The sequence below is a fragment of the Pyrus communis genome, chromosome 16, assembly GCF_963583255.1.
Source record: "Pyrus communis chromosome 16, drPyrComm1.1, whole genome shotgun sequence".
Lineage (NCBI taxonomy): Eukaryota > Viridiplantae > Streptophyta > Magnoliopsida > Rosales > Rosaceae > Pyrus > Pyrus communis.
This window is the reverse complement of record NC_084818.1, coordinates 18,361,159-18,377,782: the sequence shown is the minus strand read 5'-3', so window position 1 is coordinate 18,377,782 and position 16,624 is coordinate 18,361,159.

The window sequence follows — 16,624 nt, the reverse complement described above, 5'->3', positions numbered from 1 at the left end:
ACCCCACCTTCCTATCCATCTCCAACTTTCACATCACAGGGCCAGCTCCAAGCCAACCCTAGATAATAGATGTTATTCCTTTTTTCATTTTTCCACGTATTATTATTACATCACAGGCACGTCAGCCCCCACGCGAGCAATCAACCAAGTTAACCTAATTATCAAACGTCTCCCTCCCACAAATTCCATGTACATTTCTTTCTCTCTCATTTTCACTTTATTCTTAGCACATCTCCACCCATCAATTTTTGCCATCTTTCCAAGTCCTTGCGGTGTAGAGCCTCGGAATGGCAGCAGCTCCAGCGCCAAGCTTAGTCCGTTTTGACTGACCTCAATCACATTCTTCTTTTCCGTCAAGCCTGCGCATTTGGCGTTATAAAAATGGTGTGGGGCTTATCACAACGGTCGACTACTAGGCTCCCAAACATCTACTCCAATGAATTCAAAGATGATATTTATTTATGAACAATTCAAAGATGAGGCTGAAGATAAGATAAAGACACACAATGCAAACAGAACGACCGAAATCCAATTGAAGATCTCAACAAAATTTCTAATAGATACAGCACATGGCACAGTCATATATGAACCTATTCTAAATTAATTTCATCTGCTAAATAACTATTAAATAATTGAATCATACACGAAAAATAAAATAAGTTATTTTACTAACTATTCACAATAGGTGGAGAGTGGGTAAAGATTAGCCAAGTCAGTTCATTATTCACGAGAAAAGTAATTGCCCCTACGCCACTACTAAACTCAAATCCACTAGAATGAGAAAGGGTTTATGCGTAGTTAAAATACAAACTATTATTTTATAACTTGTTTAGGAGAGACGAGACATATTTATACCGATAGGTCCTATAACTATCATAGCGGTGATACAATATTTGTACACATAAATATGGCTTAGCCTTACTCGATTCTTTTAAGTACAGTAATATAACTGCAGACAACATTTAACAAGGACCCAAAACCAAGCCTTTACAACCCACAATAACCAAAACCAATGTAACCCATAAACGCGAACCTTGGGTGCCATCACAAATGGAAGTCGCGTTGCCATAGAACTCATTGCATCTCGTCATAAAAAAAAACTTGTGAACTCAAACTAGTCTCCACCAACCCAAATGCCCGTAAAAGCAAGTATAAGTCTTGATTTGACTTAGTAGGCGAAAAACATATTAGCATATCGAAATGGAGAGCGATGGATACAAAATTAGTGAAAATAAGAGATATCAGGGGTGGACTTGGCATGAAGGAGAAGCGAAAAAGCAGTGGTGGGGAACTCAATTATGGACATGGATCAAATCAAACCACCATAAGAAAAATCATTGTAATTCTATTTAGACACAAAGCTGATTCTATAATAGAAGTGATCCGTGTAATCTACGTTGGACTCCCCAATATTATAAACTGGGTCGATAAATGTGTTTGTTTTGTTTATCCAAATAGCACTGCTAATAATTATCAAGCGGTTAACATGAGGTGCCGATTTGAAGGTCAAAGTAACCATAATCTTATCTTGCATGCTACATAATACATCATTACTAATTCCCAAAGTGTGAGCATTTGTTAGAATGTTGAGTAATTCCTTCATATGAGGCGCCTATATGGACTATAAAACAATTATATATCCCTACATTTGTCTAATGATCATCTTCGTACATGATACTGGCCTTGAGATATGATTTATATGAATCACAAGGTACTTACTAAATAGTACTGACTAACCTTTTTGAACAATTTTCGGTGTGGACCTACTGCCCTAACATTTCGATAGATTATTCTAGATGAAAAGTTATACAATTTTGTATAGATGTACTGAAATATTTTCATGTTTTTGGTAGATAGTTGAAATTGTATCTTGATCAGATTGTGCGACTCAGTAGTATGAACATCTTTAAAATTTATATGTAATTAAAATAATATCAACTGAATCAGCGATGCTTTTTCTTGGAGCCTCTAATCAGTCGATTTCATGTTAAAAATAAACCTTTTAACTCTAAATTGTGTGGTGTTCAATAAAACCACCCATATGTTAATCATTCTATCTTAAGTTTAACAAGACGATAAAGTACAAACAAACCATTATTCTGAAATTATAGCTAGGAATATATAATTAACCAGCAGATTGCTGGTATTATGCCAATAAATCGATGAATAAGGCCCACCAAATATTTAAAACTTAGGAAAAAAAACCTCAAAGGCATTGAAAGATTACCAACCCTAATTGAAGAGATGATGACAATATCATACGGTGGTTTGGAATTTGAGAAGTTTGTGGTAGATGCGGGGTTTGGGTGAGGCATAAACAAAAGTAAATAGCGAAAGGGGATTAGAAAGGTGAGAAGCTTTTTCTCTGCACAAAGTAAAATAGGCCCTCTTTCACAAAAATCATAATGATATCTTTACCGCCGATGCCGATACCGATGCCGATATAGAGAAGGTAGATTTGCACCCAAGATTCATCATCATTACCCTCTAAATATTTCTTTCTTTCGTGCCCCTAAACAAATCCTGAACCCTACAGAAATAATCCAAAAGGAGCCCTAGAAATTGATAGACTTATGAATTTATAACCCCTCTCACTTTCCCTCTCACTTTCCTTTTTCCTTTCTTTTTGAAAGCTGTTGCGGTGACCAGTGAATCAGTGACGAGTGATTATTTTCACTTGTGATGTACTGTGTATGCTCACTCATATTTCAGATCTATTCTTCTATTATTGTGTACTCATCTATATGTCCACTTTTACTCGGTCCCCGCAAACCAAAAAACAAAACAACCCCTTCACTTTTATGCTTGAGGGAGGTTGCACTTGCACATGCTTTCCATGCAACCAACTTCAAACGACAAACTTTGGTAATTAAGCTCGCAAATAAACCATGTAACAACGTGATATTTTGGTGATTAAGCATACTTGTCATCTATTGTTGACATCCACCAAACAGTGAAATTCCACTAACAAGTACTCGTGAGACATGTTACTTACTATACTCCATGCTTTTGATGTCAAATGGCAACAGGTGTTGCACTATTTAGTACTCTACGTGAGCGTTTGTTGCGTGGGACATGCTTATGTTGGAGTAATACATAGTAGGACTTTGTTTAGATAGATATTTTTTTTTACAAACGGTTAATATATATTAAATTCATCTAAACTAAGAAGAGGAGAAATTGAATGCAGGACCTTAGGTGGAAGAGCGAATATTCTTAACCAAGCAACTTGCTGGAGTAGATAAACTTGGCTTATTAAGAGTTTAACTTATTTAAAATGGCTTAAATTATGAGAATTGTTATTGGTACTCTAAAATTCTCATTTTGCACTCCAAGCTTTCAATCTTTAGAAAGAAAAATACACTTGTGAGGGGTACAAAATGAGATTTTTGGAGTGCTCCATAAACCCTTATTAGTGAAGGTGTAACGCTAATTAATTCAGTTTTAAAATAGTACTAGGACCTTCCGGATTCAAACTCTCCCTCTCTTTAGTGTAGCTTAGAGTAATAGTATCAAATATAACAAAATGAATGTTCCATAACTAATGGATTACTTAAGAAATTTTATCTTTAAATTTAAAAATGCCTTTTTTTTTTGGGTTGAAATTTGAAAAGTCTTTAGAGACAAAAACCAAATAGAAAGGGTATCAGTGTGTTTGGGCCCAAAATATTGGTGTGGGTTGAGTTAGGAGTTGTTCTCGGCCTGGCAGCATGATTCTAGAATTATCGCGAATTCTAGTTATTATGGGCCGCTCGATTAAGATAGGCCAAGTCCTAGTATGAGACGGATTGATGGGAAAGTCAAATCCTAGCATAACAAGGAGTCTCAATGGGATGAGGATGCTGAGATTTGAGAAGTGAATGTGGTCGGATAAAGAGTTTGGTTCAAAGCCTAATGGAGGTAGGATTGGCCGAAACTTGGTTAGATTAGGATAAAGAATCCTAATCCGAGTATAGTTTTGGTTCGGCCATGATGAGATTGGCTACTATAAATAAGAAGGGGGTGTATCATTCTAGCCCCCTCTAATTCAACACACAAATTGCCCTGTGCAAATCCTCGCTCTACGCAAAACATCTCAACAACCTTGAGATTTTAGTTTTCCTTTTTCACCAACACGTCTTCAGTTTGGATAAACAACATTGTTGCCATAAAATCAACCGACCGTGAATCACCTTTAGTTTGGATAAACAGCACTGCGTTGAGATTGACTGATTACCTATCCAAGTTTCTGTCGAGAAGGATTTTCGAATCCTTATTAGTAGAGGTCATCTCATTAGCCTTCTCGGCGAAGTGGGGTGTTACAGATTACTAGGCTCGGCACAGTGAACGTCGAGTTTGTTTTATGATTGGGTATTCACAAGTAAGTTTTAGAGTGTGGCATTCTGACGGCCGAACCACATTCACCATCAAGACATACATCTCTTTTGAGTACTTGTGTCCATATAGTTTGGTACCGATTCGGCATGCTTATACTTTTACGAAGATAATCACTGTAACCAAACCCGGCGTCGACGATCTGTGAACTTTGAAAGACTAGCAGCCTTGTCTTCATGCTCTAGAACCCGAAGGTCGATACGTGTTCCTTCCTCGGTCGACCCTAGTGGCAAGATCAAGAAGTCAGCAGCGCACTCAATGTAACATCAATACATTTTACTTCTCGGCCAAGCTTGGTCGATGAGTTGGGACACCTGCATCAACCGAAGGACGTAGTTAGCTCATTAGTTACTCAGCTTGCGCGCCACGTAGGCTTGGTAGCTTTTAGGATCAACATTTTGGCACGCCCGGTGGGACCCATTACTGAAGCTACGAAGTTCATGACCATTGAGACACGGTCATTAAAAAAGAAAATAGGGATGGGTAAATCATCGACTAACATTCCACCTATAGTCCAAAACCCAGATCATGATGACTTGTTATAAACATTGAATCCTCTTGCGGCCATCACACCAGAAGCCACGAGTGTGACACGCCGAGAAGAGGAAGTTAGTCTTGGCGAACACGCTCGTGATGCGGAGAACACCATCAGAGCGACAAAAGCAATTTTTGTCGAAGGAATAATCGAAGATTGCGATGAAGATGGTGATGAAGCTTCTGATCCACCGACTAGATCTTTTCTTCGGAGAAGACTCGAAGAGCAATCTTAAATTTTCAATCGAGAAGCAAGGAGCATACTTGAAGTAATACGCAGTAATGGTGAGGCACATAAAAAAAATGCTCGAACTGTAGGTTAGTAAAGTTTACGACGGCGTACTCACTGATCGTTCTTGGCAACTTCCACCTAAAGGTAATCCGATATCAACGCTATAGGCTGAAACAAGATCTGCTTGGTTCAAAATGATCGATTTGGAAAAAAGAGGAGGATCAAGCAGCAGATCAGACGAGTCTGATCAGAGAGGAAACGATATCCGTTGATGTGATCGAGGTCCAAAGAATGATCGATCAACCTTAAAAAAGGGTCGAAGTTCCCAAAGTTCATCCATCCATACCCAGCTTATGTAGAAAAGTTCGTATATCCTAAAGGTTTCAAAATCCTAGGCTTCAGACTTTTTACTAGCAAATCGTCCCTGTTTTCGTTAGAACATGTGGCTCGGTTCATTGCACAATGCGGAGATGTTAATAGTGACTTCCATAAACTACGATTATTTAACTTCTCGCTAACAAGTTCGGCATTTGCTTGGTGCATCAACCTCCTGCCTAATTCCATCCAAAGTTGGGAGGAACTGGTTGAGAAATTCCATGAACAATTCTATCGACCGAGGATGGAAATGTCAGTTTCATCATTGGCTAGGATATCTCAAACATCTGACGAGTCACTAATGGAATACTTAACGAGGTTCAAGTCGGCTAGAAATTGGTGCCGAGCACCTCTCCCTGAAGTTGAATTCGTCAGAATCACTTTGAACGGCCTGGATGTGGAATATAAAAAGAAATTCTTGGGGGTAAACTTCTGAGATATGTAAGAATTAGCCCAGCATGTCGAGCAATATGATTATTTGCTCCGAGAAGAAAAGATCTCGAAATCCTCATCCTGGGGAACGATTTACAAAAATCCCACGGTTAGCTATGCATTGACTGAAGGTGAGGAGTTCTGATACGCCAGTGTGGACACGGCTGAGATAGTGATAGATAAACCGTACGTATGCAAGGCTTTGGCTCAAATTAATTCCAAGGAGACCAAAACTGCTCGGCCTCTAAAGAGACAATGAAAACATCAAAAGTTTACACCTTTGATATCACCAAGGCCGATGCAATTTTTGATCAGTTGTTACTGGCAAAGATCATCAAACTTCAGCCATGACATAACATTCTAAAGGCTGAAGAGCTGAAAGGCAAAGCGTATTGTAAGTACCATAACTCGAATAAGCATACCACAAACAACTACGTCGTGTTCCGTGATGTTATTCAAAGCTAGATTGATAAAGGCAAGCTAAAATTTCCTTAAAAACATATGATTGTCGACGTTGATCCCTTCTTTTCAGCGACAGTTGGCATGGTAAATGCTCATTTGCCTAAGAACAAAGCGAAGGGGAAGGCTGAGTTCGTTCTAATACAACATGTCCCAAAGCAGAATTCTCGGCCGCGACTCAAGTTTGATCTATTTTCAAACGAACCACCTACAGAGTTGTTGGGACCAGCCATAATTGAATCTATGTTAGACTCTAGTGCAGAAGAAATTGATGGACCGATGGTTTTGTGTAGCCATTGCAAAACACGCGTCGTCCTAACCGAACCAAAGAAAAAACCAGCTCAAGTCCTAACACCACGGCAACCATCTGCGGTCGCGGCAACACCTCCAAAGGTATTTGGTGCAGGCTAGCGCCATAAGGTGTTTGATAGGCTCAACCCTCAAATACGAATAGATGGCCCAACTTTAACCAAACAACGTCTTGATTTCGATGCGCTGTTTTATAATAAGGATCATTACTTGCATAACTCCAATAGCTCGAGTTCATTGGCGAACAAAAAAACCTTCAAGCCACCTGAGCCACAAGACCAACGTTGGTATAGTTACAATTCTCCTATCGGTATGTATACTGCATTATCCAAATCTTAGAAACGTCGACGCCAACGGATAAATTGTATGGCTTAACGACATGCAACACAGGCTATTTCAGCTACCAAATGGCAGTCGAAAGAGGCCGTAGGAAGTGGAGACGACCGACAACCCCCGGTAATCATGGCTGAATTACTTCAAGGGAAAAAGGTAATTGATCGCAACTTTGAAACCACCATTGAAGAATCCGAGAAACGCATCAAACTCCTCATTCGGCTCGAGGAGATGAAAGCCCGTTTCGAGCATTTAAAAAAAAAAGCTAAAAGTAAGCTTCCTTCACTACCCCTGCAATAGCCGTTAGTAAGAGTCTGATGGAATCTACACCCTCAATTTCTTGAAGAGTCCCTGGAGTACATGCAAGAATTTCACAAGAAACATTTTGCCAATGACTTGTACGGACTACCCAAAGCGTGTTAAGAAGCCCTCGACCTGGCCCTAACTTGCCCTGACGCTGAACAGATTATCCAGAAAACCACTGTTCCAGCAATGAAGGCCAGGTTCTAGCACATACGAGAAGCTCGAGTCCTCGACTTCGAGGTCGACCCGTACACAGACATAGACACTGCCGAGCTCCCTTTTTCTCTCGAAGACCTTCAGTATTTACGACATTATTTTGAAGTCTTTTTAGCCATATCTCTTTTTGGCCTTACGGCCGATGAGAAGGAGCGTGTGGCGCGTTTGGATGCCTATTTAGACACAAGGGACGCCTGAATCGCCTATAAAGAACGAGCCCGTAAAGCACTACAGGGACAAAATCAAACCTCGGCAACGAACAAGCTTAAGGACGACAGCCAGCATAAAACAGGTTCAGTCGATATACCATGAGAGAAGGTACCCGATAAGGTGAAAGATAATCAGGTCGAGAATACTCCAAAGCATGATACCGTACTTGATAAATCGGAGGATGATGACCAAGACTCGATGGGCCCTTCAATCCTCGAAAATACAGAAATCAGCATGGTCCATGTCTGTTGAATTTCAACCAATCACACACCAACTAAATTTCTTGGATGGGGACGTGGTTGCCAAGGAAGCAACACAAGTCGATTTCATCGCCACCGAGGAAGATGGGCAAGCCAGTAAAGATGACAAACTTAAAACAGCTATAGCCGTACTGTTTCCCCGCTCTTCTTCGGTTAATCTTCAACATTTGAAGCTGTTGTATGTCACGGTTCATATTGAAGGTTATTTAATCTCCAAAATCTTCGTAGATTGTAGGGCTACTATCAATATCATGCCCATATCCATCATGAAGGCACTATGACGATCTAACGATGAACTCATTCCATCAGGAATAACCATAAGCAGCTTCGTCGGTGACAAGTCCTAGACCAAAAAGTGATTCCTTTGGAGGTAAGTGTTGCAGGTCGCAATCACATGATCGCATTCTTTATCGTCGACTCTAAGATTGAGTATAATGCATTGCTTGGTCAGGATTTGATCCATTAAACAAATTGCATTCCCTCTTCATTATATCAGGTTCTTATCTTTTGGGACGACAAATCAGTTGTGGTTCATTTGGCCGATAATCAGCCGTTTGAAGCCAATATGATTCAGGCATGGTTTTACAATGATCATGTCGGCTATATACCCTATAGGGTTTGAACGAGGAAGGACGGCTGACTTGAATTTCGGTGCAGAAAGTAATCGAGGTAGGCGTCGAGACTGTCCATCAGGATTCGGCAAGACTTGGGTTGGCCGACCTGATCGCAGACACTGATGTCTGAAGACAGCCAGATCAGACGTTGGGCTACGGTTTCATCTACCATGGAATGACTGCTAGCCGATTGGTATACTATTTCCCAGCAACAAAATTCGGGTGTAAACTTAGTCAAATTTTTGGTTGAATGAGACAACGGCCCAATACTCTCACTAGACAAAGTTCAAGTGCACCAGCTGAGCTCGAGGATAGTCAACCTCAAGTAAAAAATCTTTTAAAGGAAATAAATGTTGGAACGGCCGAAGACCCACGGCCTTTGTTGATTAGTGCTTTGTTACCCTAACATGTAAAAACCGAGCTTTGTAATTTGCTCCGAGAATTTAAGGATTGTTTTGCTTGGAGTTACCATGAGATGCCAGGTTTAGATCGTACACTAGTCGAACATGAATTACGTATCAAACCTGGGTGTAAACCATTCCGCCAACCACCTCGACATTTCTCAACCGAAGTACAACTTGGCATAAAAGACGAACTTGTTCGACTTTTAAAGGTTGGGTTTATTCAAACAACTCGATATGTCGAATGGTTAGCAAACATTGTCCCAGTTTTAAAGAAAAATGGTGCCTTGCGTATCTGCATTGATTTTAGAAATTTGAACCTGGTAACTCCTAAAGATGAATATCCAATGCCAATTTCAGATTTGTTAATCGATGCGGTAGCAAACCACGAGATCTTATCCTTTATGGATGGACATGTTGGTTATAACCAAATTTTCATCGCTGAGGCTGATGTCCATAAGACCGCTTTTCATTGCCCGGGGGCACTCGACACATACGAATGGGTCGTCATGCCATTCGGCCTCAAGAATGCCGGTGCCACATACCAACAAGCCATGAATACTATTTTCCATGATTTGATTGGTACTACCGTCAAAGTCTACATTGACGATGTTGTAATCAAATCACAATGTCGGCAGACACATTTGGATAATCTTCATCAGACTTTCCTACATATATGCCAGCACAACCTTAAAATGAATCCCGCCAAATGTGATTTCGGCGTATCAACTGGCAATTTTTTAGGATTCCTTGCACATCATTGTGGTATTGAGGTAGATGAAAATAAGGCTCGAGCAATCATCAATGCTCCACCCCCAATGACTAAGAAACAATTACAGTTGTTGCTCGGCAAGATAAACTTTCTCTGTTGATTCATTGCCAATTCGGCGGGAAAAATGAAAGCCTTCTCCACGCTCTTGAAACTTAAAGCTTCTGACATCTTCGAATGTCATGCAAAACACCAAGAGGCATTTACCCAGATCAAGGTCTCCTTCATGACTCCACCCGTCCTGGTTCCACCACTGCGTGGCAGACCTTTCAAGCTGTACATCTCAGTAGCCGAAGAATCCATCGGATGCCTTCTTTATGCAAGACAATGATGCGGGGCGAGAACATGCCATTTTTTATATTAGCCGAAATCTCAACCCACAGGAGATTAATTATTCTGCCATCGAGAAACTCTGCCTAGCCTTATTTTTCGCTGCATCAAAACTCAAGCATTACATGCTTTCGTCGGTCACTCAGGTCATTGCTCAGACCGATGTCATTCGTTACATGCTTACCTGGCTGTTAGTAAAAGGCTGAATCGGAAAGTGGACAATGGTACTGTCTGAATTTAGTTTACAATATGTTCCCCAGAAAGCTGTCAAAGGCCAAGCATTGGCCGATTTCTTGGCCCAACATCCCTCACTATACGGATTTGGGGGCAAGGACGTTGAAATCGGCATGGTGGAAACACGTGATAATTACTGGACGATGTACTTTGATGGCTCTAGTACTTTAGTCTCGGCTGATGTTGGGATCGTTATTCAATCCCCAAATCACAGCCGTTGGTACTTTTCTCTCAAGCTCAATTTCGATTGTATGAATAATCAGGCCGAATACGAAGCCCTTATCATTGGCCTTGGTGTCCTATATGATTTGTGGGCAACTCATGTCCTTATTCTCGGTGATTTCTAACTTGTGATTAACTAACTTAATAGGACTTTTCGTTGCATGAGTTGCACTCTGGCACTCTATCACATGGTTGCCAGCTATTTGGCCAAGTCTTTCGATGACATTACCTTCAAACACGTTTCACGAGTTCAAAATACTGACGCAGACGAATTAGCTCAAATAACCTCCGGAGCACAACTTCTGGGGGCAAACTAGGCTAAGAAATACCTGTGTCACGACAAGCACACCCGGCCTTGGTTAATTAGCAAGTTCTCCAACACGATTGCATGATCCGTACATGAGTCATGTCCTTACCTTCGTTGTTGGAACGGAATGACCCTATAGAGGTTTGCGCAGTTGAGGCATACCAGATGACTAGAGAAAGTCAATTATACAGTATCTTGACAATCCCAATGGCAAACACGATCATAAAACAAGGGTTCATGCCACGAATTATGTAACATACCAAAATGAGTTGTATCGCAAAGGTAAGGATGACTTATTGTTACTCTGCCTCGGCCCGCAGGAGGCCGCCTAAGTAATTGCAGAAGTACATGAAGGAATCTGTGGAGCCCATCAATTTGGACTCAAGAAGCGATGGTTGCTTCGTCGACATGGATATTTCTGGCCGAGTATATTGAAAGATTGTATCGAGTACGCACGATGATGTGTACAATGTCAAATTCATGGACCTATACAAAGAGTCCTGGCCGAACTACTTGACTCGGTCACCAAACTTTGGCCATTCAAAAGATGGGCCATGAACGTAATCGACAAAATTACACCGTCTTCTAGAGCAGCAAAATATGCATAGATACTTATGAAAACTGACTACTTTACTAAGTGGGTCGAAGCAAAATCATACGCCAAATTAACATCCAAGGAAGTTTGCAATTTTTTAAAAGAAAACATCGTGACCAGATTCGGCGTACCAAAAATAATCATAACGGACAATGGTACAATCTTGACGTTTGACAGGTTCAAAGAGTACACGGCAAGTTTAAAAATTCTGCTTGAACAGTCCACGCCGTATTATCCACAAGCAAATGGATAGGCCAAAGCAAGCAATAAGGTGTTGATTGACATTTTTGAAAAAAAGGTAAAAGAAAAGCCTGGTATGTGGCGTTTAAAGTTAAACGAGGTTTTATGGGCATATCGAACTTCACTCCGCTTGGCAACATGGATGACCTTGTACGCGTTAACCTACGGACACGACGCTATGTTACCAGTCAAGCTAAGTATAAACTCGTTGCGAGTGATTGAACAAAGTAGTTTGTTCAGTGTCGAGTACAATCAAGCCATGAGACAAGAGTTAGAAGACTTGGAAGAAATTCGGCTTGACGCTTATAATTTATTGGTGGCACAGAAGAAGATTGTTGACCGAGCCTATAATCAATGAGTCAAACGAAAAACATTCGAAGAGGGAAAGTTGGTTTGGCAAACTGTACTGCCCGTGGGGGTTAAAGACCCTAGGTTCGATAAATGGTCGCTGAATTGGGAAGGACCATTCATCGTTCACGAAGTTCTCGGTAAGAGGGCATAACACATCAAGGATCATATTGGTTTAATTCACAAGTTGCCAATCAATGGGAAATTTTTAAAGAAATACTATCCAGTCACTTGGGAAATGAGGGAATAAAAGCTTTTCATTAACTTTGAAAAGGATACAAGAGATAAGAAAATAAAGCATCCTACAGATATACAAAGTTCTAAGGTGTTGAAGGAAGGAATGCCTCGAAAACGGTTTTTAATTCTAGCCATCTTGCTTCACCCATTGTAACCTCGGCCTGTCACGTCCTCTTGTCAAGTTTCATTTGTTCAATTCGCCTCGCGCCAGCTACAAACTCTGTCAACTTAGTTTTGTTCGACTCGAAATTCTTCTCGAGGTTACAAGCAACGACCGATCTTTGGCGTTGAAGTTCCGCAATTTGATGGTCGAGTTTGGCCAACTGTTTCTTCTGAGTTTTTCTTACCTCAAGCTCTGGTCGAAGTGCTTCTTGAACAACCATTGCAGCCTTCAGATCATCTTCTACTCGGAGAGCCCTCTCAAAAATAGTAAAATATTCTCGAGTTCTCTCCAAGACCGACGACAAGTAAACAATGGATTCGCTACATAGTTGACTTTTGGATGCAAGGATGTTCAGACACTCTTCTACGGAGTCGAGGCCTTTGCGGTCTAGGGTTTGCAAACCTGACAGAGAAATGAGCTCTTGTAGTTTGACAAAGGCGTTGGCCTCGGTCGCAGTTACAGCAGGTTCGATCGAGGTGGTTGAGGGTCTAACCATCCCAGAAGTACTTGAGAGAAGAGCATTGAGTTCGACTTCTCACGAAGGATACACACGAAAAGATTTTAGGCAAAAGAAAAATCACCAAGGAATATAGCAGAGATAATTTGTTTTACACCTGTCGAGGCCATATCCCCTGGTTCATTGCTCGAACCTAGAGAGTCAAGCCCAGTGTTTAAGACTGTTTCTCATTTCACGTGGCCGATGAAGGTTATCTACATTCGACGGCCACTAAGGTGGCCAGGAAATATAGATAACACCATTCGGCACATAAAATTTTCGGTGAAACGAATAATCGGGCACCTGACATTTAATATTTTTTTGTTTAGACTTCTAATAGTAAAAAGTAACGAGAGAAAGGAATCAAGTCTTACGAAAGCTAAAGTAACTTCTTAAGGAGGAATGCCAAGGTCTTGATCCAGCAGATGGATTGGTGTCTCCGCTGTCGTTTCAGGCTCGAGAAGAGGCCCTTTTTCGCAATCGGTTGTAGGAGGATCGACCTGGTCAGTCGTTTCCATCACCAGTGGAGGATTAGTAGCAGAGGGGGTTAATTGGTCGAGAACGACTCATTAGCGGGATTTCTTCACTGTCGTCATCCTAAAATAAGAGGAGTTAGCATTCGGAATCTAAAAAATAAAATAATAATAATTTAGAAACATAATCATACCTCTTCCTCCAGAACGACCATTGGTTTTGTTTTTTGATATGAGGGGAGATTTTTCTCGGCCAAGGTAGCTATTTCCTCTAAGACAGGAGCAACGGTCGGCCCTAGAGCTGCAAGTTCCTTAACCACCGGAGAAACAGTTGGCTCGACCACGACGTGGTGAACAGGATGAACCTGAGGTGCTTGACCAGTGGGATGATTTGGTTACATGACCGTCGAGGTTTGAACGACAAGAGCGCGAGGAAACTCAGTGGTTGCTCTTGTGGTTTGGCTGGAGATGACATAAATCTCCCGCTCCCATTTTCTTGCCAACTTCTTAACGTGCTTTTTAAAGCAGGAAGCATCGCCAGCCGTTTCGGCCTTGGGGCAAGACTATTTGCTTGGCAAGGTCGGCAGTGTGGTTGAGGTTTTCTTTTGTGAAAGGGCAAGTTTTTTCTTGGCCACGGCCACAGCTGCCACATCTGTATGATTGCCTGAAAAAAGTTAAAATCAAATCAGAAGAGAGTTCAAACAAATGGCTAAAGTGAAACAATAAACGCGGACAAATACCTTGAACTGTCTCTTTGGATTTTAGGGCAAGGGCTCTCTTTGGGCGGTCGTCGAAAACCTTTTTGATGGCATCCTCGACTGGTGTGTGAAAGAAATCCTGAATGTATGTTTCCCACCAGTCGGTGAATGTGTCGGTACTGAGGCTTTCAAGGACATTTGGCCGGAGACGGAATTTTTTGCACCTCTCTTGAAATTCACGAGCTGTCTCCTTGCATTCTCTCTCCGAAAAACCAAATAGGCATCCTCGGCTTAGGAGGGAGCAGGAAGTCAGTAGAGGCACTGAGCAACCTTGGAGGTAACCAAGTTGCAGAGTAGTGAAATGAGGGTGGTAAACTTCCCAGCTTGCTCGACGAGCATCGCAGTCGAAGGGAAGGTCGTGTGTTAACAGGAACAACTTCCAGCTTTGGCGAAGATCAACATCTTCAGCTTCACCTCACACTGATGATGGAAGCCTGATAGAAGAACAGTACTCTTGACGATGACATATTAGAAATTCGTCGTCAAAGAGGTCTTCTAGGCCAAAAAAGTATTGGAAAACTTCTTCGGCTCGGTAATGAAGTATCGGTTGATATGTTAACTGAAGACCGAGCGTTTTAGTGGATTGAAAGTTGGGGATCTCTGGTCGAAGGGTGGCAAAATAGATCTGCAGCTAGAGTTGGAAAACCCAGAGAGAGCCGTTCTTTTGTGGATCGATTTTGTTGATGGTTGTCTTGGCCAGGCAGTACATGAGGTTGGCAAGGACGGCCGAACTAAGGGCCAAGGTGTGACCACTTGCCAAGGCTTCGGCCACAAGCATATTCTTGACCAAGCACTTATTCAACTTGGTACAACAATTAAATTTGTTATACCAGTAAAATAGGAAGGCCTCATTCTCCCCTTTCCGAAGGTTTTCTTCCCTTCGACCAGCAGAATGGAGGATGAAGGTATTGTAGTTGAAGAAATTCTTGTGTAGCTTTTGAATTTCTTCTCTTAAAGGTTCTTGGCCTTTTTTTCTCAGTGTCTCGATAGCCTGTTCGTTGTATAATGCTTTGAGGTCGAGATTAGACAGGTACCAAGAGAGGGCGACATCAACTAGGAGGCTAGAAGGGGAGGTCCCAAAGATAGCTGAGACGTTTAGGATAGTGGGGCTGGTAGGGCCAAGGGGTAGGACCATGGTGTTGGTGGCTAGCACCATAAGCTCAAAGCTGCCATGAGAAGCTTTTTGTCCATTGCGATTTCCACGGTCGAGAGTTTAATGGCATCATAAATACCAAGAATTTTCCATTCTTGGCCAAAGATTTTTTCCATCCATTTGACCCAAGTTGCCCAGGCTGCAGTGGTTAAAGGCCAGGCTCTTTGGGGCTCGGTCAAGTGCCACTTCAACCAATCAAACCCTTGCAACAGGGGTGCCAGGCAATAAGCCTTGAAGAGGGTGATGATGGACAATGGCACGACGTCCTTGAAGAGTGACCCAAGATTTGATGGGAAGTGATCAAATCACATTCGAAACGCAGAGTCTGGATGGCGTTTCGATCGATGAAGCCCTGACATTTGATGCACTCGTCGGAAAGCTTGGAAATGAAGGAAGTCATTGATGAGGACTTGAAGAGTTTCTGGGTTGAGAGTTTTTGGGTTTTCTGGGAATTCGAAGGTAAAAGGGCAAGAAAAGTTTAGGATTTCTAAAAGCGTAAAAGTTTGAGTAGAGGATAGCAGAGTATTTATAAGTGTTTAGGTGGAAAATCAGCAGTTTTTGGAAGGGTAAAAATGACCGAAGGATTTTATAATCATGATGGGTATTCAAAACATCCAGGTGAAGAGACCGAAAAACTCGAGGATTAAGGATACACAGTTGCGTGTGACGGCGGATTTAATGGTGAAGAGACGCTTCGATGGTCGCACATTTCAAGGGTCATTATTAATGGCAGACAAGTAGGCTTAGGAGTCACCACGTGGCAGAGCAGCTGACAAATTAAGATCGTGCAATAGTGTTTTATAAATGCACCTGAGTGATGGGATATTCGGGACTTTTTGTAGTCTTCCAAAGATAAGTTGAGGGTTTGATTTCACTTCATAAAGGTTGAAACTCGGCCACAGGGTTCTAGGCCGAAGACCTCAGAAGTGAGGGGGCAATCTTTGGGCCCAAAATATTGGTATGGGCCGAGTTAGGAGTTATTCTCGGCCTGGCAGTATGATTCTAGAATCATCGCGAATTCTAGTTATTATTGGCCGCTCGGTTAAGATTAGGCGAGTCCTAGTATGAGATGGATTGATGGGAAAGTCGAATCCTAGCATAACAAGGAGTTTCAATGGGATGAGGATGCTGATATTTGAGAAGTGAATGTGGTTGGATAAAGAGTTTGGTTTAAAGTCCTAATGGAGGTAGGATTGGCCGAGACTTGGTTAGATTAGGAAAAAGAATCCTAATCTGAGTATAGTTCT